This window comes from Mauremys reevesii, linkage group 3, assembly GCF_016161935.1.
Source record: "Mauremys reevesii isolate NIE-2019 linkage group 3, ASM1616193v1, whole genome shotgun sequence".
NCBI classification, from domain to species: Eukaryota; Metazoa; Chordata; order Testudines; family Geoemydidae; genus Mauremys; species Mauremys reevesii.
In genome coordinates this window covers 184,310,130-184,334,905 of record NC_052625.1, presented here as the reverse complement: position 1 = coordinate 184,334,905, position 24,776 = coordinate 184,310,130, and the positions used below count along the sequence as shown (strand labels likewise).

The window sequence follows — 24,776 nt, the reverse complement described above, 5'->3', positions numbered from 1 at the left end:
TGGCTTGGCAGCAGCACTACTGCAAACGATCTGGGAGTTGTGGTGGATCACAACCTCAACACAAGTGAGCAATGCGATGCTGTTGCAAAAAAAAAAAAGCAACTGAAAGTTTACACTAACAGAGGCATAGCATGCAAGTCATCGGAGGTGATAGTACCACTCCAGTGCTGGGTAGGCCTCAGATGGAATATTGTGTCCAGTTTTGGTCACCAGTATATAGAAAGGATGAAGAGAAACTGGAAAGGATCGAGAGGCAAGTGACAAAGATGATCAAAGGGATGGAATTCAGCCATATGAGAAAAGGCTGAAGGAACTGGGTATGCTTAGTTTGGAAAAGAGGAGATTAAGGGAGGACATGATAGCTGTCTTCAGATACTTGAAAGACTGCCACAAAAAAGAGAGCCAAAAGTTGTTCTCTTTAGTCACAGAGGGCAGGACAAGAGGCAATGGTTCAAACTACAGCATAGTAGATTTAGATTAAACTCAGGAAAAACTTCCTAACTGTAAGAACAGTAGGACAACGGAACAGACTGCCTAGGGAGCTGGTGGAAGCTACTTCAATTAAGGTTTTCAAAAGGAGGCTGGATAGCCATCTGTCTTGGATGGTTTAGACACAACAAATCCTGCATTTTGGCAGGGGGGTAGACTAGATGACCTTCGTGGTCCTTTCGAACCCTATGGTTCTATGATTCTGATTGGTTTAGGAGTCAGAGAAATATTTTCCTAAAGCAGTTCCTGGCAGTGTAATCAATGGGTGTTGGGCATCTAAATACCTTTAAAACTCTGACCCTAAGAGAGCACTAAACTCACAACTGCTGACACCATCAGTGGCTTGCCTGATGAATAGGAACCCAAAGCACCAGCAGCTGTATCATCATCATCATCATCAAAATGAACCTAATGTGGAGGCTGAAAATAAATAAAAGGGGATTAAGTCCCACATTAAGACTGTGCTTAAACCAGGTCAATAGCAGCCAAATACTTCAGATTCCCCAGGAGCTACAGTCAGATTCTGCAGGATGGGTTTTAACTTCATCAGCTTTTTCAAGGCAATAAACATTTCTATACATTTTGGTCTCTTGGTCCAAACTTCATGCATAACGATTTTAAGAAGAGCATTGCAGCTATTCGGGATCATGTATCCGATCGTCCCTAGGGGCACTCACAGACATAAACAGAATGTTCTGACCCTGAGGGTATGGCTACACTTGCGAGTTGCAGTGCTGGTGGAGGCTTTCCAGCGCTGCAATTAGTAAGTGGCCACACCTGCAGGGCACTTCCAGCGCTGCAACTCCCTGGCTGCAGCACTGGCCGTACACCTCACTCAGCATGGGGAATAAGGATTGCAGCGCTGGTGCTGCAGCACTGGTCATCAAGTGTGGCCACACACCAGCGCTGTTATTGGCCTCCAGGGTATAAGGGTGTATCCCAGAATGCTTTTAACTAAATTACTCCCTTTGTTTTGTTATGCAGCCTCTCTTTGTTTTGTTGTGAACCTCCGGAGCTCTGTTGCTACCGGAGCTGCTCTACCGGAGCTGCTTATCAGCTCCTGTTTGCTGTGATCAATCTGTGAACAATCAAATGAGATCCTCCTCCCTGCGTGATTCACAGGGGTTGAGTGTTTGCTTTGCTTGAGAGAAACGGGGGGAGGGGGCAGAGGAGGGAAAGAGAGTATGTTGGATGCAGGCTGTTTGCAGTTAACAGTAAGGGGGTGGGAAAATTTTCTGATTTTGCACAGTGTCAGTTCCAAAAATCCCCCCCCCGCTCCCTGTCACACTGCCCCACACCCCCCTCTTTTGAAAAGCACGTTGCTGCCACTTGAATGCTGGGATAGCTGCCCATAATTCATCACTCCCAACAGCGCTGCAAATGTGGCCACACTGCAGCGCTGGTAGCTGTGAGTGTGGCCACACACCAGCGCTGGCCCTGCACAGCTGGACGACCAGCGCTGCAACTACCAGCGCTGCAGATTTGTAAGTGTAGCCATACCCTTAGAGTAGGAATGGCAGAAACCAGGGATGGATAAACCGCATGCAGCATTTAATCCACTGAATACATGCTATCTGGTATACTGGGTGTTCTGTTCTGTTCACCTGTCCTTGCTCTTACTGACAGCTGCTGCTGTGAGCATCAGACCGGAACTAAGTACATTGATCTGCTTCTAGCTGGATCTGGTTGAAATGGGATTGTGTAGGTTGCTTTTGTAGTTTGCCTGGCCAGTTCTGGGGGGCGTAACAGGGGATTCACTGCCAAGACTCTGCTTTCTCCCAGCTTCTCCTTGTCCTGATGTGCATCCCAATGGCCACATAGTCTTTGCACAACACTGAGACCAGGTTCTGGGATTTGATCAGGTCCCTGGTCAAAGCACTGAGTGCACAAGAGGAGGAAGGTATCTTGCCTCCATGTGTCTTCCTCACATCAGTGCAAGGACCAGGGACAAACTGGGCCTCTTCTAAACAAAAAGGCTGGATACCTCACTTCCCCTCCTTGTGCAATCTTATAAACAGACCAAAAAAATCCTTTTGCAGATCACTCTTTATAAGCAGTTGTGAAGGTAGGGAAATATCATCTCTGCTTGTATCTCATCCCTCCAACAACTTCTTACTCTTAGATATTACCATGCATTCTTATTTCAAAGCTACAGTCAGGTGCTAAATAATACCAAGCTGACCAGGAGCAACTCAAATAAGAACTTGAACAAATCCAAATGTCAGCTAGTGAAACACCCTTGGTATTCAGTATCCTGCTTTGAAAAATTGTTGTACATCAACAAACTGTTCATTAACCCCCCCAGTTCCTGGTAATACACGCCATGCATGGTATAAAGAAACATAATTCACAAGCTCAATAACAATCTGAGAATGTGGAAAACATAGGACCCAGTTCTCACTTGATGAAAAGCAACGTGATAAAATGTTTTGGGGAGATCAGCCCAGGGTTAATAAACAAGCGCTAGAAGGTTCAGTGTGATTTTTGGGCGTTCTATTCTCTCAGCCTTTTGCCACATCAGTTTTCTTTGTCCTTAACAGTTCTTGGCAGTCCACAGAATCATGTGCACTCCACATGTGGGAGCAGAAGGGTGAGGAAGGAGAAAACAGCTTTCAGCTCCCTGCAGCAACCTGTTCTAATTGTGCTTTCTCAGCATTACTCAGTATCCTCTACTGCAGAACTGTGAGGTCAGTCTCAGAGAAACTCCACAATAAGGCTGCTGGAGGTTTGTTCCAACCCAAGGAATAAAACATTTCCAAATACCACTCTGAGGTTTCCCTGATCAATGTACGTAGAGAGAACTGTAATTCCATCAGATCAAAGAAATCTAAGAAGATTTTTTTTAAAAAAAATCTCTGATGCAATTGCTGCCTTTGCATTACTAATGAGAAAACCGTACTGCAGGGACTAAGAGAACTGAAGAAAGCCATCAGATATGGATGGGCCAGATCTAGTGAAAACAAATGCTGAAATCTGAATGCTTGTACGGGAAGGATTTTGTTATGCTAATCTTTAGTACAAATGATGATACAATTCACCTTACATGGGTACAGATTTCATAATATTCAATAGGGTGTAATGTTATAGTATTAAGTTAAGGTTATTAGTAACAAAGGTAAAGATGGGGAAAATATTGCTCACCTCACTCATGTGAGTAGTTTCAATTAAGTTATTGCAATTTTCTGTGTGCTAAGTGAGCTGCATTAGGTTTGGTGTATACCAGGGGTGGGCAAACTACAGTCCTTCAGACATTTTAATCCAGCTCTTGGGCTCCCACCGGGGAGTGGGATCTGGGGCTTCCCCACTCTGTGTGGCTTCTGGAAGCAGCAGCATGTCTCCCCTCTGAATCCTATGCGTAGGGGCAGCCTGGAGGCTCTGTGTGCCGCCCCCGCCCCAAGTGCCGCCCCTGCAGCTCCCATTGGCCAGGAACCATGGCCAATGGGAGCTGCAGGGGTGGCACCTGCGGACATGACAGTGTGCAGAGCTGCCTGGCCGCACCTCCACATAGGAGCTGGGGGGGAGGGGACATGCAGCTGCTTCAGGGAGCTGCTTGAGGTAAGTGCAGCCCTGAGCCTGCCCCCCAACCCCCTCCTGCCCCCCAACCCTCTGCCCTAGCCCTGATCCCCCTCCTGCCCTCTGAGCCCCTCGGTCCCAGCCCAGAGCACTCTCCCACACCCCCAACCCCTCATTCCCTGCCCCACCCCAGAGCCCGCACTCCCAGCTGGAGCCCTCCCCCTGCCACATCCCAGGCCCCTACTCCACACAAGAATTATTTATCAGAGCAGAGAATTGAACTCAGATCACCTGTCTCCTCAGCTAGCAATGTAGCTACTGGACCATCCTTCCTCCAGAGACCAATTTCTCCAGTTAAAATCACAGTTTGCTAGAACATGATTACCCAGATTGGAATTTTACCAGGCCTCTGCTCTTATGAAAAGTGCCATGGGGAATTTTTCATGAGCACCAGTTGTCAGGTCCTCAGATTTACAACTGTGCCATAAGAGAACACCTCCAATCCTACAGCTCCCTTGACATTGTATTGGGGAATTAGGCCCTGATTCAAGAAAGCTGTTAAATGCATACTTAATGCCATCCCCTTGCCACAATCCGGACTCATGTAATTCAATTTACCTGAATAAACTCACTGATTACTTTCATAGGTAAATACTATCCAGGGTGATAAAGGATTGCAGAACTCTGGGCCCTCCATGAGAAGATTAACACTTAAATCAACTCTGCCAGCACCTGAGTTTTCGTGAGAAGTCTGCAGTCTAAGTACTGACCAAGCCCAACTCTGTTTAACTTCTTTGAGAAGCACTGGAGGTGGCATGGCTGCAGGCAAGCTTTTAATTTCAAAAATACAGTTTTATACATTTATTGTATGTCTGTGCAATATAAACATCGACACTAACGGCAGAGGACCATGCTCTTCACACAATTGGTCAGAAACAGCCCTCTCAGCCTTTTGAGGTGCTGCCATCATTAAGTTTGAAGGAAATCCTCTGAAAACTAATAATCAGAAATAAGTTGCCAATTTCCTTTTAGAAGCCCAGGCGACTCAGCTGTATTCATCTCCACTTCATTTTCCCCCCAGTCCATCTAGCTATCATTGACATTCTTTTTCAGCACCATAGTACATTATTCAGCAATGTCACAGCACACATTTGTCACGGTTTGACTGAAAGTTTGGACTTACAAACTTGTCAGCTATATAGCTCTACTGACTGGAAGGCTTCCATATTAATCAATTTTGCTCTGTTCCGCCGAAGTGTTAGTCTTTGTGAACAGTACTTGACTTGGTAATGCTGGAAATACTAGGAAAATACGTAGCAGCTCAATCAAGGTCTATCAGGGACAAGTATGGGTTATTTTTCACTGCTTCCCCCACAAGCTTTTTATGCCTCTGAATAATCATCCACCTCCGTCATTCATATGGACAGAGAACAAAACACTGAGTCCTCTGTGATTTATGACTAAGCAAGGGAAAGAAAAGGTAGCTGTACTTAGTAATTGTGTTTGCAGGGAAAACACAGGGTTATGTTAACCCATAAATGAAGGGCAGAATAATGACCTTTCCATGCTATTCTTAAAGGGTATGGACACATGCATACTCACAAACTGTACATATAAAACACACCCTTAAAAACAGCTCTGTGTAAACATCACTTACTCCTTGAGTCTATCATACAGTTCTAGCCTCCCTGAACCCAGTTTGAAGGCCTGTAACTAATTACACCGTTAATCTCTCCCCTCAAACTTCTCTGTTTAATCCCACATGGTCTTTCTTGTCTCATTATTTGAAACATAATAGAAACCCGGTGAAATAATCCAGGTTAAACTGTTGAGAACTTCCTGCTTTCCAGTCAGATCTACCTTTTTAGCTCGCAAAGTAGAGTCATTGCTGTGCAGAGAGGAGGGCTAAGGTTTAAATTCTTTTGTTTAATTAATACATATCAGTTTGAAGCACAATACCCCAGAGGACTTCAAGTACCATAGGGCAGTGCTCCAGGGAGATGGTCAAATCAGGGAGTTAACATCTGTTTCTCTGAAGTACAAACTAAGCTACTGTAAAGGTAGTTAGTAGGCATTTGTTCCTATGCAAGCAACTAGGCAGGGAAACCTTGACAACTGAATGCTTGCAGTGCAGGACACATAGTACTTGCCCAATTAGATAAGAGGTATGAGCACTGGCTAAAGTACTTGACTAGAACTAATAAGAGCTGGGTTCAGTTGTCAACTCGGATATTACTTTCCTGAGATACCTTGAGTAAATCCCTTAAATCGCTGTGCGCCTCAGTGTCCCCATTTGTAAAACTCTACTACACATGTGTGTTGCGGGGATAGATTCTAGGGCTGGAAGGGACCTCGAGAGGTCATCGAGTCCAGTCCCCTGCCCTCATGGCAGGACCAAATACTGTCTATACCATCCCCGATAGACATTTATCTAACCTACTCTTAAATATCTCCAGAGATGGAGATTACACAACCTTCCTAAGCAGTTTATTTCAGTGTTTAACCACCCTGACAGTTAGGAACTTTTTCCTAATGTCCAACCTAAACCTCCCTTGCTGCAGTTTAAGCCCACTGCTTCTTGCTCTATCTTTAGAGGCTAAGATGAACAAGTTTTCTCCCTCCTCCTTATGACACCCTTTTAGATACCTGAAAACTGCTATCACATCTCCTCTCAGTCTTCTCTTTTCCAAACTGAACAAACCCAATTCTTTCAGCCTTCCTTCAGAGGTCATGTTCTCTGGACCTCTAATCATTCTTGTTGCTCTTCTCTGGACCCTCTCCAATTTCTCCACATCTTTCTTGAAATGCGGTGCCCAGAACTGGACACAATACTCCAGTTGAGGCCTCCAGCACACAGTAGAGCGGAAGAATGACTTCTCGTGTCTTGCTCACAACACACCTGTTCATGCATCCCAGAATCACGTTTGCTTTTTTTTTTGCAACAGCATCACACTGTTGACTCATATTTAGCTTGTGGTCCACTAGAACCCCTACATCCTTTTCTGCCGTACTCCTTCCCAGACAGTCTCTTTCCCATTCTGTATGTGTGAAACTGATTGTTCCTTCCTAAGTGGAGCACTTTGCATTTGTCTTTATTAAACTTCATCCTGTTTACCTCCGACCATTTCGCCAATTTGTCCAGATCATTTTGAATTATGATCCTATCCTCCAAAGCAGTTGCAATCCCTCTCAGTTTGGTACCATCTGCAAACTTAAGAAGTGTACTTTCTATGCCAACATCTAAGTCGTTGATGAAGATATTGAACAGAGCCGGTTAAATAAATTCATTAAAGTTTGGGTGGTGCTCAGATATTATGGTAATGGGCAGTTAGTTTCTCAGATACCATAGTGATAGGCACAGGACCAAAAATGAAAAAGAAGAGAATAAGGTATCTAATGCCTATACCTGCACAGGGCCATGCAGTAAAGCTTTACATGAGTAATACCAATGAAATCAGTGGGACTACTCACCTAAAGAAGTCATCTGCTTAAGGGTCTCTTTCAGCGTTGAATGAATAATTGATTTTTTTGGTTCATTGTCCGAACCAAAAAAATATGAAAAATAAATTCAGTTTAGGTTGACCCCAAATTGATTTGTTGTTGTTTTTTAAAAAAACAATCTGGCTAATTTTCTAAATAAAATGTTTTGAAAGTTGAACTGTTTCCTTTTGAAAATGTCAAAACAAAATGTTTTGACTTAAAAAAACAATCAAATATTTTGTGGCTAAAGCTCTTTGCTGAATTCAGCCTGAATTGATGAATAGTTTTGAGTATTCTCAGAAAAATGCAGTTTTAGGTCAAACTATTCATCTGAAAACTTGCACACAGCTGTAGTCCCTAGCTGATATTCACCTTCCCTTACAAGCAAAGTGATACCAAATGCTTGAAATGGATTGTACTTTGAACCTAAACCCTCAGGCCCTTTACTTAGTCTGACATTCTTGGCTTGGATCCCTCTGATGTGCATCTGTCACCTTAGGATTCCCTTAAGGTGATTAGAAAGTACTGAATCATAACTGTGAATTGCAGAGTAGTGACACAGCTCAGTCTATACAAGCCACTACATGATGATCTCTTTCTCCAGGACCCTGAAACTCTTGGGAGCAGCAGCATCTCTCACTTTGCCCTTTTAAGGGTCCTAATGCACAGGCCTTGTAGATTCATTTACTCTTAGTATGAATGGTATCTCTCTGTTCCTTGCATTGCAAACCCCAGAGTCCAGACCTATATGTCACTTGGTCCTGTATTAGCTGAGATTGATTGTTTTCCCTTTTCACTTCCTCTCATCCAGCAGATGTGCAAATTACCAGTAATAATATACCCTGTATCGATCTCTAGGTGGTGCTGCTGTATCAGAGGCTGGGCCATCTGTCAGCAGGAATGCAACTAGCTGGCACCAGCAGCTGAAAGCATCTGACTAACTGCACACAGACGCAGACAGTAGAAGACAAAGGAAACTGCAGAGAGCAGCGGTGCTGAGAGAGGATGCCTCATCATCAGCATCAGCAGCTAATCTGGCTCTACTGATTCATCTGCAATGCAGATCCTATCAATTTTCCTGCTGTGACAGCAGCCGGCTAGATGCTGATTAAGGGGATTCTGGGGAGCTTGGAGGGGAGGATAAACCAAGAGAAGGAATCAGCAGCAAGAGGAAAGAGTAGGATTAGAGAAAGCGGGACTGTGAGAGGCAGTATAATGGCTACAGTGTGCCTGACGATAAACCATACAGTGTTCTATGAAGACATTAGGAAGTTGTGTTAGTTTCTGCTAATCCATCACCTGTCAAGGGTCTGTTTCACTAGCCATAAGATTAAAGAAAGCAGCATTGTCTATTGTCTTCAATACTGGTCACTCTGGAGCTGTTCCCACATTGCAGCCTTGATGCTAATCCCAGTTTAGTGGGGGGCTGTCGAGGCAAACATTCCTTATAACTGCTGCAATTTTGTAAAATCATTTTGGGATAGACTCTCTGCTGAGTTATCCTCCCTATCATGTTGCTCCATGTCTCTGTGAGCAGGTCTAATCTTTTTCCCATCAGTGACAGGGCTCCAAGGGCATGCATGCACACATGCACCCCCCACCGCCTTCCCCCCCAGTGGGATCATTTAAATTATGGACTGTGAAAAGCTACACACAGCTTCCTGCAAGGTTAGAGGGGGCAACTTTTAAGTTCTTTAAACATACAGTAAAGGTCCCCTTTAGTGCAGAACAGACATATCTTGGAAATGAATACCATGTCCCAGCTCGGTGACCCATGTACTTTTCCTCTTTGCATTTATTATTTTTACCCAATACTTCTATCATCCTTATTTTTCAAAACAACCCTAATTCTTTTCAGGATCTTTCCCTCTAGGGCTCAATGAAACCCACATTGATCCCCAATTACCCCCAAAGGGACCCCTCCCCACCTTGCATTTAATGTTAAAAGCTCTTCTACTTCTTTGGCTGACAAAATAACATTTCACTGGGGTCTTTATTAAAACTAGAAATGATCTCTGAACTTTGAGAAATCAACACCAACCTTATAGAGAAGTTTTGTCCTATAAACCCTACATGTCCCTGTTCGCTATTTTCCTTCTTGATAACAAATGTAGGGCTTGATTCTGCTCCCACTGATTTCAGCAGAAGGGAAGCAGGCCTTTATTCTGTATTTTGAACAGCTATACATGAATTTCAACTAAAAGAGCATTGGGTTTCATCAGAAGTTAGGAGAAAGTTCATAACACAAGTTGGATTATAAAGCAAACTGCAAAAGGCAGAAAAATAAGAACAAAAGTAAACAGTTTTTAAAGAAGTTAAATATGTACAATGTTTGGCACATAAAATATTGTGAGATAACGTCAAATTCAAAAGAGAATAGAGTTAGATGAGTTTCCTAAGGTTGGGTCCATTTTAAGATATCCTATATCCCTAAGATTGTGATCCAAACCGAAATTCCCTTTTGTTTCACAAAGATGTGAATTATCAAAGGCATTTCATAGTTGGGAGGCTCACTGCTTTTTAATGTCTTTTCTTGGAAGATTTTAACTTGCAAGTAAATTGAACATTATGTATTCTGAGTAAGTCCTCAAACACCAAAACCTAATTATGCTACATAAGCAATCAGAACTTTAAACAAACCCATCGTAGGGAACATGATTTATTTCTTAACTATGTTCTTTTATTCATTCATGCCTTTGGGCATGTGGTGCCAATAAATGTAAAACATTAGAATCATTGTATATCAATATTAATAATAGCAGACATTACAACCGGGGGGAGAATATTCTACTTCTGAGGAGAAGTATTCTACGTCTGTGAACTTGCACTTGGAACAGCAGCGTTCTTCTAAGTGATGGAGGAATGACTATGATGTATTAGAGCTCAGTGGATTCACACCTGATTGGCTTATTGCTGCCCATTTGAGGCCCCTGGCTTCTGCCTCATATCTCAGAAGACAGGATCCAATTGTGCGAGGTGCTAGAAGAACTGTCGGCATGGAGTACGGTTATGGGTTCAGGAGGAGGCATGGCCAATGGTTATGGGTCGGCACAGCTGTACCAAACATTGTGGTGTTGTTATCCTGGGATTTCATTAACAGCAGTAAGGTGGCTCCATTGCCTGGGTGGGGAGAATTCAGTTGCCAGGGCCCTTCCTATTGCACAGCTCATTCCAGTGGTGGGATTTTCAAAAGCATCTACAGGCTTGTCTTCACTATGGGGGTAAGTTGACCTAAGTTACGCTACTCAGGGCCAGCACTTCCATTTAGGCGACCTAGGCAGTCGCCTAGGGTGCCAGGATTTGGGGGGGCGGGCGGCATTTTGCCAGGAGGGCGGCAGGCGGCTCTGGTGGACCTCCTGCAGGCGTGCCTGCGGAGGGTCCGCTGGTCCCACGGCTCCGGTGGAGCATCCACAGGCATGCCTGCGGCAGGTCCACCGGAGCCCCGGGACCAGCGGACCCTCCACAGGGACGCCTGCGACAGGTCCACCGGAGCCGCGGGACCAGCGGCTAAATGGGTAGAGCCGGCCCTGCGCCTAGGGTGCCAAAAACCCTGGTGCCACTCCTGCTACTTGAATAATTTTTTTTTATATTAGGGTTGGAAGGGACCTCGGGAGGTCATCTAGTCCAACCCCCTGCTCAAAGCAGGACTAATTCCCAGACAGATTTTTGCCACAGATCCCTAAATGGCCCCCTCAAGGAGTGAACTCACAACCCTGGGTTTAGCAGGTCAATGCTCAAACCACTGAGCTGGAGTCGATGTAGCTTAGGTCAACTTACCCCGGTGTCTTCACTGTGCTGCATCGATGGGATGCTCTCCAGGCGACTTCCCTTACTCTTCTCGGAGAGCTGGAGTACTGGAGTCAACCGGAGAGAACTCTGCTGTTGATTTAGTGGGTCTTCACTAGACACGCTAAATTGAGCCCTGTTGTATCAATTGCAGCAGCATCAATCTCCCCGTAGTGAAGACCAGCCCTACGTTACTTAGAAAAACAGGTCCACTAACTTTCACGTGTCCCAAATGAAAGGCAATGGGACTTGTTCCCATGAGTGACTTAGGAGTTTTTGGAAATCCTACCCAGATTGTGTACACTGGAGAGAAAATTTTACTTTTAGTATTTCAGGCTGGGATTTTTAAAGGGACCTAAGGGAGTTAAGCACCCATCTTCCCTTAAAATTGTGGGGACTGGACACCTCACTCCCTGAAGCTTCTTTGCCAATCCCAGCCTGAGTCAAAAAATAATGCATTGTTTCTGGGTGGTGCAGTGAATAGGTTTAAATCATGTTGGCTGAGTGATACAGATCTGCACTGAACGTAAATCCCATAAGGCTAAGGGAACCCACCAGGTTTGCAAAGGACAAGACTGTAATATGCACTGAATATGGAAGAGGGACATGTGCAAATTCAAAGTAATTTGTAAGTATTAATACTCAGTTAGTGAGAGATTTAACCACTCCCTTGTCCTCTCTCATGCTACTCAATATTACCGGGGGGGATGTAATTTGTTCTTTACAGTTTACAAGAGCAATAAAGCGACAAGGCCACCTAGCCACGAAACTACTTCATACAACAGATTAGACAAACTGGGGGTTTCATACTGTACCCTGTCAGTTAAAGTGGCTTTTTAAGGATCTCAGCACTGAGGCTTGACTCAAGTAATGTTAGGAATGCTGGCTAGGTCAGCTGCATGGATACTGAACTGACATGTCCTAAAGAAGTGAGACGTGATCCAAGAGCAATGTGAACAGTAAAACATTTGTTAGGACGGGTCAGGACAGAAAATGATCAATACCTGCTATTTTTAATAGTCCTCCTTAGCGCTGCCTAGCAGTGAGCTGTCCACAACATGTTTTATTGATGACACCATGGGCTATGTGAGAAAGATGAACTCCAGGCTTAAAGATTTTCAGATTTGCTTTATTGCCTTTTCAATAAGTGGTAATCTTTTTCCAATAGGAAAAGAAATATCAGCAACCCTTTAAATTATAACAAAATGTCTGAACTATACCTTAACTAAACATTTAATTTAGAATTAATAGGAAAGTAATCACATAGCCAATAAATACCTGTTGATTAAAATTATTAGGCTTCATCGCCTACCATATATAATAGGCCAGTAGCATATTACATAGTTTTTAAATCTCTCAAGTCATGTTGTTAAATCGTCAACAATCATTATAGGAAGGCTGGTAGTTCTGCCTATTTTTAAAGTTGTCTGACACGTCCCGTCCTAAGACCCTGTTTTTAATTGCTTATAACTTTGCCAAACTTTAATTGTTTAAGCTGAAATTTTCCATGCTGGGTATCTGACTCAGACTGATTTTTGGAAAATTTCAGCCAAAAACGTTCAGCTGTTCTGAAAAAAAGATTAGAGAAAAATAAGTTAAAGAATTCTGGCAGCCTTCGCTTGGAAAAACTCTAGTGCACCAATATTTTGGGGCAAGGACGTGAAATTTGATGGGATGGTAACCTGTGTGTCAGGCAAGTGTCTTTTGCCAACCCCATGAAGATCAGCCCAAATTTAGCCGAGTTGTATGTAAGCCTTTGAAAAATTGCAATGTGCACATGCTCAGGAGACTAGAAAGAGCTTCGTATGTAAATTCCCCAGAGATTCCATCTGCACTGATCCTGCTCCAGTCCAAGGCTGAGCAGGATTTGCTCTGCAGTTGTGAGTCTGGGCTGCTGAGAATGAGCCTGGGACTGGGGAATGGGACAGAACTGGACACTGGAACAGGGAGAAACTGTCTCTCTGGTGCTTTCCCTGTCTGCCCACAACACCTCTACCCCTTGCTAGTCCCAAGCAGTAAGAAGGAGGAACCTGTCTGAATAGAATGCAGAAGTGACAAGAACAGGACTGGTGGGGGTGGAGGAGAGGTGATGGGGGGAACTGGGACTGCAGAGGCGTGAAGGTAGAGATTTCAACTGGTTTGTTGGGCAAGGAGATTGAAACTGGAGCCAGGGAGGGAAATGGAGGCATAGGGGACAGATTCCTCTCCTGTTAGCAAATACCAATGAAACCCACTGTCTCACTCCCTTCTAGTGCTGGTCCACACTGAACAGGGGTCCTTAACCTTTTTCTTTCTGACCCCCCCAAACATGCTAAAAAAACTCCAGGGTGCAGTGTGGGGGATGGGGAGCTCAGGGCTTAGTGTGGCTAGGGGCTTCTGTCTTGTGGGGGATGCCGGGGCTCAGGGTTCCAGGCTTCAGCCATAGGGCCTGGGGGAACTTAGGGCTTTAGCCCCTGTGGGTGGGGCTTGGGACCCTCGACTTTAGCCCTGTGGGGTGAGGAGGGAGAGAGATTGGGGCTTCTGCCCCATAAGGTTCTGGGGTTTGGGGCTCCAGGCTTCAGCCGTGGGGCAGGGTATGGGCTTGGGACTTTAGCCCTGTTCTGGGCTTCTGCCCCATAAGGCGCTGAGGCTCCAAGCTTTCTGCCTTGGGCCCCAGCCAGTCTATCACTGGTTTTGCTTCGTGGATCCCCTGAAACTGGCTTGAGCCCCCCCAGGGAGCTGTGGATCCCCGGTTGAGAATCGCTGACATAGAGGATGACGTCGTACAGCTACTTTAGTTAGTTAGGCAACACAAGTGGCAGAGGTGTGTGCAGTGAATCTGAAAGTTCCAATCCTGCTGATGAACCCTGTGATGCTACATGATGGTATTTCTGTTTTATCAGCTTGTTTTTTTAAAAATGCAGCACATTACATGCAAAAAAAACCTATGTGAAAGGAACACTGTCACAGTTGCAAAGTATGCATTATACTGTAATTACATGATCACATACTATTTTTTTCTACAAGACCCCCTATGCCAACCTCAACCTCCCATTTCCCCACCACTCCTGCAGCCAGTCTCTCACTTTCTTCTACTCTGTCCCCAGGCATGGAGTGCCTTTCCTGATTCAGTCTGCAAGCCTCCACCCTTCTCTCCTTCAAATCCCCACTTCTACCAGGGCACCTACAAAAAAAACACACTCTCTTACCCCCTACCCCAACCCCAAGAAGAAACCCACCTACCTAGTTAGCTAGTGGCTACATCGAGGGTAAGCTGGGCATGTTTTATATTTACATCAAACATAATACACTGCGTGTTTTATTCCTCTCCCCTCCTGTTTGTCTTCATAGATTAGGAGCTTCCACTTGTTTAGAGAACATTTAGCCCATTGTGGATACTGCTATAATACAAATGAATAAAAATAGCCCTTGCTCAAAGGAAACAAAAGGAAGGAGGGTGGAGAAGCTCCTTGTGTCTTCACACACACCTGTGCAAGACCAGAAACAATCCTGGAGACCTTACTCAACAGCCTTACTCGGGTACAATTCCCACTGAAGTCACTGAGTGTAAAGACTGATTAAGGAATTCAGGACTAGAACCAGAAGCCAAATAATTCTGTACCTCCTTGTATGGCACTCAGCGGCAAGTAAAGAAAGTAACAGCTTGCTGGAATCCTTGCTAGGATCCAGTTATGACTTATTTGAGCTCTTTGTCAATAAAATAGGCCTCACTGATTTTAAATTCCTAGATGATTTTGTTGTTTGCTTCTCTTTCAAAAGAAAGTGAAAACTGTGCATGCACGTGTGTATCTAGTATGTACATAGTACTGGACAGATCTTCTTGGTAAAATTAAGAAAATAAAAATGTAGGCTAAATATCAGGAAAAACTTCCGAGCAATGAGACAGGAATAATGTCTCAAGGGAAACACTGGAAACTCCATCACTGCAGACCTTTAAAATGAAACTGGACAAAGACCTTACAATAGGCTTTCTAGTGATCACCCTTCATTAGATTGTAGATGAGTTTCTAGGGCTGTTTGCATTGCTAATTCCCCTGACCCTTTTATTTTATTAATTACTATGACAGTCAAACACCATTATTTAACCAGGGAGACTACATACATGGAGCCCAATCCAAATTCCACTGAAATCAATGGGAAAACTCCAATGGGACTTGCATCTGAAGAAGTGAATTTTTTTACCCATGAAAGCTTATGCCCAAATAAATCTGTTAGTCTTTAAGGTGCCACCAGACTCCTTGTTGTTTTTGTGATTACAGACTAACACAGCTACCCCCGATACTTGACTCCAATGGGACTGACTTCAATGGGAGTTGAATTGGATTCTTGGACACTACCTCCCTGGTTAGAGCCTGAGAAAGTGAGATTCAGAAGTTAATAAATCACAAATTAGTAGCTGCATGGACAGCAGTGAGTTTCACAACAATATACACATTTATTATTAATCAGAGGTATTATAATTATGATACTAGATAACATTTGTATCAGTAATTATTACAAAAGGGTGTGGCTGGAATGTTTATTACTAGGGCCATCAATTAATCACAGTTAACTCACATCATTAACTCAAAAAAAGTAATCGCAATTAAAAAAAATGAATCATGATTAATCACAGTTTGAATTGCACTGTTAAGCAACCGAATACCGAGTTAAATTTATTAAATATTTTTGGATGTTTTTCTACATTTTCAAATATATTGATTTCAATTACGACACAGAATACAATGTGCAGTGCTCATTTTATATTTTTTATTACAAATATTGCACTATAAAAATGATAAACAAAAGAAATAGTATTTTTCAATTCCCCTCATACAAGTACTGTAGTGCAATCTCTTTATCCTGAAAGTGTAACTTACAAATGTGGATAACTGCACTCAAAAACAAAACAATGTAAAACTTTAAAGCCTCCAAGTCCACTCAGTCCTACTTCTTGTTCAGCTAATCGCGAAGACAAATAAGTTTGTTTACATTTACGGCACATAATGCTGCCCACTTCTTATTTACAATGTCATCTGAAACTGAGAACAGGCATTCACATGGCACTTTTGTAGCCAGTATTTACGTGCCAAATATGCTAAACATTCATATGCCTCTTTGTGTTTCGGCCACCATTCCAGAAGACATGCTTCCATGCTGACGACGCTTGTTTTTGTTTTTTTAAAAAATAAAGTGTTAATTAAATTTGTGACTGAACTCATGGGGGAGGGGAATTGTATGTCTCCTACTCTGTTTCACCCGCATTTTATCATATATTTCATGTTATAGCAGTCTCGGATGATGACCCAGCACATGTTTGTTTTAAGAATACTTTCACTGCAGGTTTGACAAAATGCAAAGAAGGCACCAATGTGAGATTTCTAAAGATAGTTACAGCACTCAACCCAAGGTTTAAGAATCTGAAGTGCCTTCCAAAATCTGAGAGGGACATGGTATGGAGCATGCTTTCAGAAGTTTTAAAAGAGCAACACTCTGATGCGGAAACTATAGAATCCAAACCACCAAAAAAACACCTCACTTTTCTGCTGGTGGCATCTGACTCATGATGATGAAAATGAACATGCATCGGTCCACGCTGCTTTAGATTATTATTGAGCAAAACCCGTCATCAGCATGGACACATGTTCTCTGGAATGGTGGTTGAAGCATGAAGGGACATATGAATCTTTAGGGCATTTAGCATGTAAATACCTTGTGACACCAGCTACAACAGTGCCATGCAAATGCCTGTCCTCACTTTCAGGTGACATTGTAAACGAGAAGCAGGCAGCATTATCTCCTGCCGATGTAAACAAACTTCTTTGTCTGAGTGATTGGCTGAACAAGAAGTAGGACTGAGTGGACTTGTAGGATCTAAAGTTTTACGTTGTTTTCTTTTTGAATGAAGGGGTTTTTTTTTACATAGTTCTACATTTGTAAGTTCAACTTTCATGATAAAGAGATTGCACTACAGTACTTGTATTAGGTGAATTGAAAAATACTATTTCTTTTGTTTTTTTATAGTGTAAATATTTGTAATAAAATAAATATAAAGTGAGCACTGTACACTTTGTATTCTGTGTTGTAATTGAAATCAATATATTTGAAAATGTAGAAACATCCAAAATATTTAAATGAATGGTATTCTATTGTTGTTTAACAGTGCGATTAATCATGATTAATTTAATCACTTGGCAGCCTTATTTGTTACCCAAAGTTTCCTCTTTTATCACACTTTTGTTTGAAGATAGGTGTGGGGTTTTTCTTTTCCGAAGTTCAACTTTTCTTCATATTGTCATGCTTGGGCTATAGGGATCCTAGTTCATTGGGCACCAGTATTCGTGATGGATAAGGTTTGATGTCTTTATTTGGAATGTTTCTTTTTATTGTTATTATAGTGATGTGGCAGCACCACAATAATTAAGGTTGTGGCACAATTTTCTGTTTAAAGGTTGACATTTTTAAGTCCTCTAAATCAACATGCTTGGTTGGGTTCCTTTGAAATTTGGTGTGACTCAAGAGAGTGCAGGGTAGGATTAGTGTCCCAAATTTGGGGTTATTTGATCTAAGGGTTGTGGAGATATGAGCCCCGAAAAGTAGCTATTTTTTTAAGTTTTTGTTTTGTTTGTTTGCAAAGCTATTGATGCGGTGTGGGTCAAAAACAGTCTCAATCTGTTGAGTTTTACCTAAGGTAAAACTAAATCCTGGGGGGACCCAAACTGAGAACAGTATTGAGAACATGATCACATCTTTGCTTGGATAGATGTGCAGTCTGGAAGGACTGCAGTGCGCATGGATCAATAGAGGAAAAAAAAGACAGAAAGATTCTATGAAGACGTTACATTTGCCTTTGTTGTTTGAGGGAACGTGCCAGTGCCATTGGCCAGGTGAACATCCCATCAGTGCTATTTCTAGTCCAAACCTTTATATTGTTATATAAGTACATGCCGCTTTTCTTTTAAGGAAATAAATGCAAAAATACATTTAAATTGATGTGGTTTTAAAGCCCCAGGACTATAGGGTGACCATATTTCACAAAGGGAAAATGGGACACAGAGTGGGGCTAGCATTGCTGCTTGCCTGAGCCCTGCCTGCCCCCCGTCCGAGCCCTGCCTGCCCCCCCTACTCGGGGCTGGCATCGCTGCTCATCCCCTGCATGTTCCTCCGTACCCCACTTTTTTGACAAAAATGGGCATTTGTCCCGTTTGCTCTTGCCAACTGACCAAGTTGGCAAGAGCAGATGGGACAAATGTCCACCTTTGCCAAAAAAAGTCAGGACAGCTGGAACAGGGCTTAAAAAAGGGACTGTCCCTGCCAAAATGAGATGTATGGTCTCCCTACAGCACTAGCTACTGTGTAATGCTACAATTGAGTGTAATCATTCTAGCTGGTGGTGTCAGCAGCAACAACGGCCAGGTTTAATATCTAGGAGTTCCTCTTAACATTAGAAAACAACTGTCTTAAGTCCCCACCCAGAAATCTGGGAAAACTAAACATCATCTCTGGCTGCTGATCACCTAGGCAAAGTAGGTGTGTCTATGCAAATACAGACTGGTCCTGTGATCTTTTCCCCCAGCCCATCAAAAGATGGCAGGGAGAGCTCATCCAGACCACTGGCTCACATGAGGTACATGAAACAAAAGGAAGAACTTTTCTCACATGAAATGTGATTCAGTCACATTGCACATAAGTATTAAACTATTAAAATTATCTATAATACACATATTGTACATGTTAAAGAACACTTTATACAGTAATATAAAACACTATGGGCTAAATCCTCTCCCAGTGTAAGTGAGTGGAGATCTGGCCTGATGTATTGTGGTCTGCAGTTGTTACAATATCCGTAACTTTGAATCTCTCAACTTCTGTGCCTGTATGATTTCAACTGTAACTTATTAACATACAGTGGACTTTCCAACATTGAGTATGGAATAAGGATTTTATTGATCAATAAATGATTTCTATAGCTTTCTGATATTTTATTCTGTATGACCAGGTGGGGGGTGTTGTCTGCATGACATTTATCAACAAAGAAATTAAAAAAAACACATGGCAATACACTGCTGGCATCTGGGAAGGTACATTTCAGCATAAGTTTCAATTGCAGGCAAAGAGACTCCCCAACTTTGACTGAACAATAGAAATAGCTTTGTTTTGCAATGCATCTTGCACATATTACATCTTGGTCAGCAACAGTGATGCTACTCATGAACAGAGTGGTTGTTGTCTGCTCTTGGGGCAGTCTCTTTACAGGTCCCAGGTTTCTCATAACTGGTCTGCTTTGATTTAGCCCAGTCCATCAACTTAACCTAAAATCAATTAATCAGCCCTTAACCTCTTGGGCTTGCAGTCTTCCTTTTTCTCCGTGTCAGTTTTTTAGAAGTAGCCTGATGTGGGGCTGTTGCACCTTTGTTGTCCCAGACCTTTCTTATGACTCCTTTCTCTCTGTTCTTCCTTTGTAGCTGGGCTTGTTTTCCTTATTTAGCCCAGCTGTGGCTGCATGCCTCAGTGTCGGGTAGTTCTGACAGCTGTGTTGGGGTGTGGTCAGCCTGGTTGCCTGTAAGTCTGGAAGACTCCTCTCTTCTTTACCTATGCTTGGAATGGGGTTTGTAAATCCTATTACATATCCTCCCCCTCAAGGCCGAAGCTGGTGAAAGCTACTTCTCCTGACAGAAAATTGGCATTTTGTCATGCAAACTTCCAGCTTAGTGTTGGATGTAGAAGGTTTCCCTACTGTTCCCACTATCTGCTACCTGTCATATGTCCAGTCACACCCCGTGTCTACGAGGGCCAGTGTTTCTTGACCATTCATCTCTACTGGAATCATGAGTTTCCCTGGAACTTTTTTTCAGGCCCTATTTTTTCCTGTCCACACTTTGCCTGATATTACACTCCATGTAGTCGCAAAACCTGTGTCCCTGTTTTCCAAAGCAGTAACAGACTATTGAGTCTGGCCCTTGTCCTCCAGTGGCTTAGTCTTTTTTCTGAACTTCACTAGGCTCTTGTTGCTGTGTTGGCATGGGGCTGGAAAGGCGTTTAAAGTCGTGGGCCTGCTGTCTTCTGGGACATGGACACTGAGAGGGGCACCTGCCAACTGTCCTACCTGATGACCAGTCAGTGTCTGGATTTTCTTGGAGATTACCCAATATGGGCCAACTCCATCCTCAGATACTTGGTCTGTTTCCTTCTCCAGTGTGTATGGAGCAGGTGCTTCTGCAGCAGGTAGTGTCCTTATAGGGTTACCAGTTGATGTCTACAAACACAGTCTTGGCCTGCTGGTGAAAGAATCTGTATCAATTGCTCCATATCCATGACTTCTGCTATCTGGGGTCCTGTTAGAGTCTCTGGCTTTAACCAGTGCCAGCAGAAGACCTTTAGCCTTTGGGCAATTAACCATGACTTTGCTTTGAGGGCAGGTAGCGCTTGTGACAAATGCTGATGGTAGGTTTCTTCATCTAGACCTAGCCTGTCCAGTGTGGCAGCTGTCGCCTGTTCATAGTCCTGGGATGCTGCATCATCCAATCCCCAGTATGCTGACTGGTCTTTCCCAGTGAGGAATGGAGCAAGCAGGATTGCCCACTGATCTGGGAGCCATTGGGAAGCCTGGGCCACCCTTTCAAAAATTATTAAGAAGGACTCCAGGTCATTGTCTGCCTTCATCTTGGGAAGCTTCAGGGTCAGAGTAGTTCCTTGAAGTGCAGGGGATGCATTCCCTTTGATGGTGGGACCCTGAGGAATAGCAGCCAGTATCAGGCCTGCCATCTGTTGTAACAACTGTGGCTGGTGTGATGCCATCTGTTCGAACAGTTGTTGCTGCCTCTGTTGTTGCTGTGCCTGAGAGTCAGCCAGCCAGTGCAGGAGCCGAGTCTCCTCCATAGCTCTCTTGCATATATATCAAGCACAAAAAAAACATTTTTTGTTTTGTTTTTGAGCTTTTCTTTTCTGCAGGGACTGTTAAAGTCAATCCCACTTGTAGTACTATGTTGTCAACTGCTCTTGGGGCAGTCTCTCTAGAGCTCCCAGCTTCCTCCTACTGGTCTGCCTCGATTCATCTCGAATTAGCCCAGTCCATCAACTTAACCTACAATGAATCAGACCTTAATCACAAGGGCTTTCAGTCTTCCTTTGCCTCCCCGTCAGGTTCTTAGAGGCAGCTTGGCATGGGGCTGTTGCCCCCATCCCCATCCCCATCCCCATCCCCATCCTGGGCCTTTCTGCCTCCTTCTCTCTCTCTGTTCCACTTCCTTTATAGCTGGGCTTGTTTTCCTTATTGGTCTCAGCTGGGGGTGCAGGCCTCCCTGACTGGAAGTTCTTGGCAGCTGTGCTGGGATGTGATCAGCCTGGCTGCCTGTAAGTGGCGAAGGCATTCCTCTTCCTTCTGCCAATGCTCAGTATGGGATTTGTAAACCCAATTGCAGTGGCTGAGTGGCAATATATGGGGAAATTGCCTTAGCCATATTATGCTGTTTAGTCGTCGACTCTTTTGTTGGAATGCAAAGAAAAGCATCTGCGGTCTTTGGTTTTGTTTTTGCCAAATGCATGCAGCAAAACAGAGATTTCATGACTAGTTACAGAATGTAAAAAAGGGTGAATTTTCACCACATATTGTGAACTTGCCAGTAGTTTGTGAATGTTAGTCCCAATACTATGAGTACCTCCTGAAAGGTATCTATCCATCCTTCTATCCATCCATCCATCCAGATATTTATATGGCCTCCATGGCTTTAGTAGCTCACAAATATTAATGAATGTAAATTCATGACATTAGTGAAATATCTTACAGGTGAAAAACAGCAGCACAGAGTACAAGTAACACAGGAAGTCTGTGACTGAGCCAGGAATTGGTGCTAATCCAGTGTCTTAAACATAAGACCATCTTTCCTTCCTTCTGCCACTCTCAAGTTCCACTGAATCAAGCTATTTAATTGAAATCAATGGGAATTAGTTGAGCACCTCAGAGTATCAGCCCCTTTACTGCTGCATCAGCATGAGATTTTTCCTTAAGGTTTGTGAAGTTTTTTGATGGCACAAAGCTGTCTTTTGCATACAGAAATCTAACACTGCAACTACTGAAAAGGTGTCAGCCTTGAAAGCCGCAAAATATCAAAGAATGGGGGCATCAGGCTCCCAAAATACAAGCCCCAGGAGCCGATGCACTATTATGGGAAAATGCAGTTGAATGTTAGACTGACTCAAAATAAAACATTTCAGGTCAGCCAATAAACTGAAATAAAACATGTCAATTTTAGGAATGTTGAAATGTTCTGTTTTGACAGAAAATATCAAAACAAAATGTAATTGAAACAAAATGCAAAGTGTAATAGCAACAACACTGAGTTACTGTAAGGTGAATGAACAATTGGTTGTAAAACTGTGATCAAAGAGTAGTTATCAGTGGTTCACTGGGGGGACATAGCAAGGGGTCTGTCCTGGGTCTGGTACTATTCAATAATGACCTGGATAATGGACTAGAGAATATACTTACAAAATTTGTGGGTGACACCAAGCTGGGAGGGATTGCTAGCACCTTGGAGGACAGGAATAGAGTTCAGAGTGATCTTGATATATATGAAAATTGGTCCGAAATCAATAAGATGAAACTCAATAAAGTCAAGTGCAAATCTTGAAGTAAAAATCAAATGCACAAATACAAAATGGGGAATAACCGGTGAGGCAGCAGTACTGCAGAAAAGGATCTGGGGGTTACAGTGGGTCACGGATTGAACATGAGTCAAGAATGTGATGCTGTTGCAAAAGAAAGGTAAATGTATTTCTGAAGTGTATTAACAGGAGTGTTCTATGTAAGACATGGGAGGTAATTGTCCCACTATACTCAGCACTGGTGAGGCCTCAGCTGGAGTACTGTGTCCAGTTTTGGTTACCACACTCTAGGAAAGATGTGGACAAACTGGAGAGTCCAGAGAAGAGCAACAAAAGAGGTTTAGGAAACATGACCTAAAGAACTGGGCATATCTAATCTAGAGAAGAGAAGACTGAATGGGGGTGGGGCAGAGACTTTAAGGCCAGAAGGGACCATTGTAATGATCTAGTCTGACCTCCTGCACATTGCAGGCCACAAAACCTTGCCCACTTACTTCTGTAATAGACCCCTAGCCTCTGGCTGGGTTACTGAAGTCCTCCAATCATGATTTAACGACTTCAAATATGTAAAAGGTTGTCATAAAGAGGATAGTGATCAGTTGTTCTCTATGTCCACCAAGGATTGGACAAGGAGTAACTGGCTTAATTTGTAGCAAGGGAGATTTAGATTGGATATTAGGAAAACCTTTCTCACTATAAGGATAGGTAAGCAGTAGAATAAGTTACCTATGGAGGTTGTGAAATACCATCACTGTAGATCTGAAAAACATTTTTCAAGGATGGTCTAGCTATACCTAATCCTGCCCTAGAGAGGAGGCTGGACAGATGGCCTCTTGAGGTCTCTTTCAGCCCTATATTTCTATGATTTTTCAACATTTCCAAATACATCTTTTTTACATTTCCCTTCTGTGAAATGTAAATTTTCTTTAAATTTCAAAATTTTTCATCACAATTTGGGACCAAAACAAATGTTTAAATGTCAGAATTTCCAAGGGATGGACATTCCAAATTTGGACAACTTGAATCATAATGATGATGATTTTGCAGTCTCCTAGAAGGCCAAATTCTCAATGGATGTTTTAGGTGTGAATCAACTGCAGGATCAGCCCTGCCCTTTCATTGCTAATGTTGAAGCTGTGCTTGTTTTTTGTTTAGTGAATTGAAGCATTCAAGTGCCAGTAGCTAAAATGTGGAGTAATGGCCTAAAATTTCATTCTGACTTCTTCCTCCTCCAAGAAGATTCTTTGTCTATGGCAATGGTTCTCAACCTTTCCAGACTACTGTGCCCCTTTCAAGAGTTTGATTTGTCTAGTGTACCCCAATTTTCACCTCACTTAAAAACAACTTGCTTACAAAATCAAAATCAATCAATAAATAAAAGTGTCATAGGACACTATTACTGAGAAATTGCTTAATTTCTCACTTTTGCCATATAATTATAAAATTGATTGGAATATAAATATTGTATCTGCATTTCAGAGTATAGTGTATATAGAGCAATGTAAAGAAGTTATTGTCTATATGAAATTCTAGTTTGTCCTGACTTTACTAGTGCTTTTTATGTAGCCTGTTGTAAAACTAGGCAAATATCTAGATGAGTTGATGTACCCCTTGGAAGACCAATCTGTATCCCCAAGGGTACATGTACCCCTGGTTGAGAACCACTGGTCTGTGGGGTAGACTGGGACATGTGACATATAAAGACTCCCCTTGTCAAAAACCCACTGTAATCACTATCCTAGTAAAAACATGACACCTGTAATGCCTGTGAGGTCAGTGTTGGCTTTTATCATGTGTCACAGAAGCTGGACTTGCCTAAGGCACAGTGTAACTTGTTCACACATCTTCACGGCACATTGTTTGAGTTTTTCCTCCAGGAGCCAGCATTCCTAGCTCATTTGTGCAGGTTCCACAACATATTTTCT

The 24,776-nt window shown here is 43.0% G+C and overlaps 1 long non-coding RNA gene across 1 annotated transcript in view; it reads left to right on the top strand.

The window, feature by feature from the left end:
• LOC120402181 overlaps window positions 1–9,086 on the top strand; it is a 33,958-nt gene extending 24,872 nt beyond the window's left edge. Inside the window, exon 3 of the long non-coding RNA XR_005597042.1 lies at window positions 8,341–9,086. This is a non-coding gene — a long non-coding RNA (uncharacterized LOC120402181). The remainder of the gene's footprint in view (window positions 1–8,340) is intronic.
• Window positions 9,087–24,776: the final 15,690 nt, after the last annotated feature.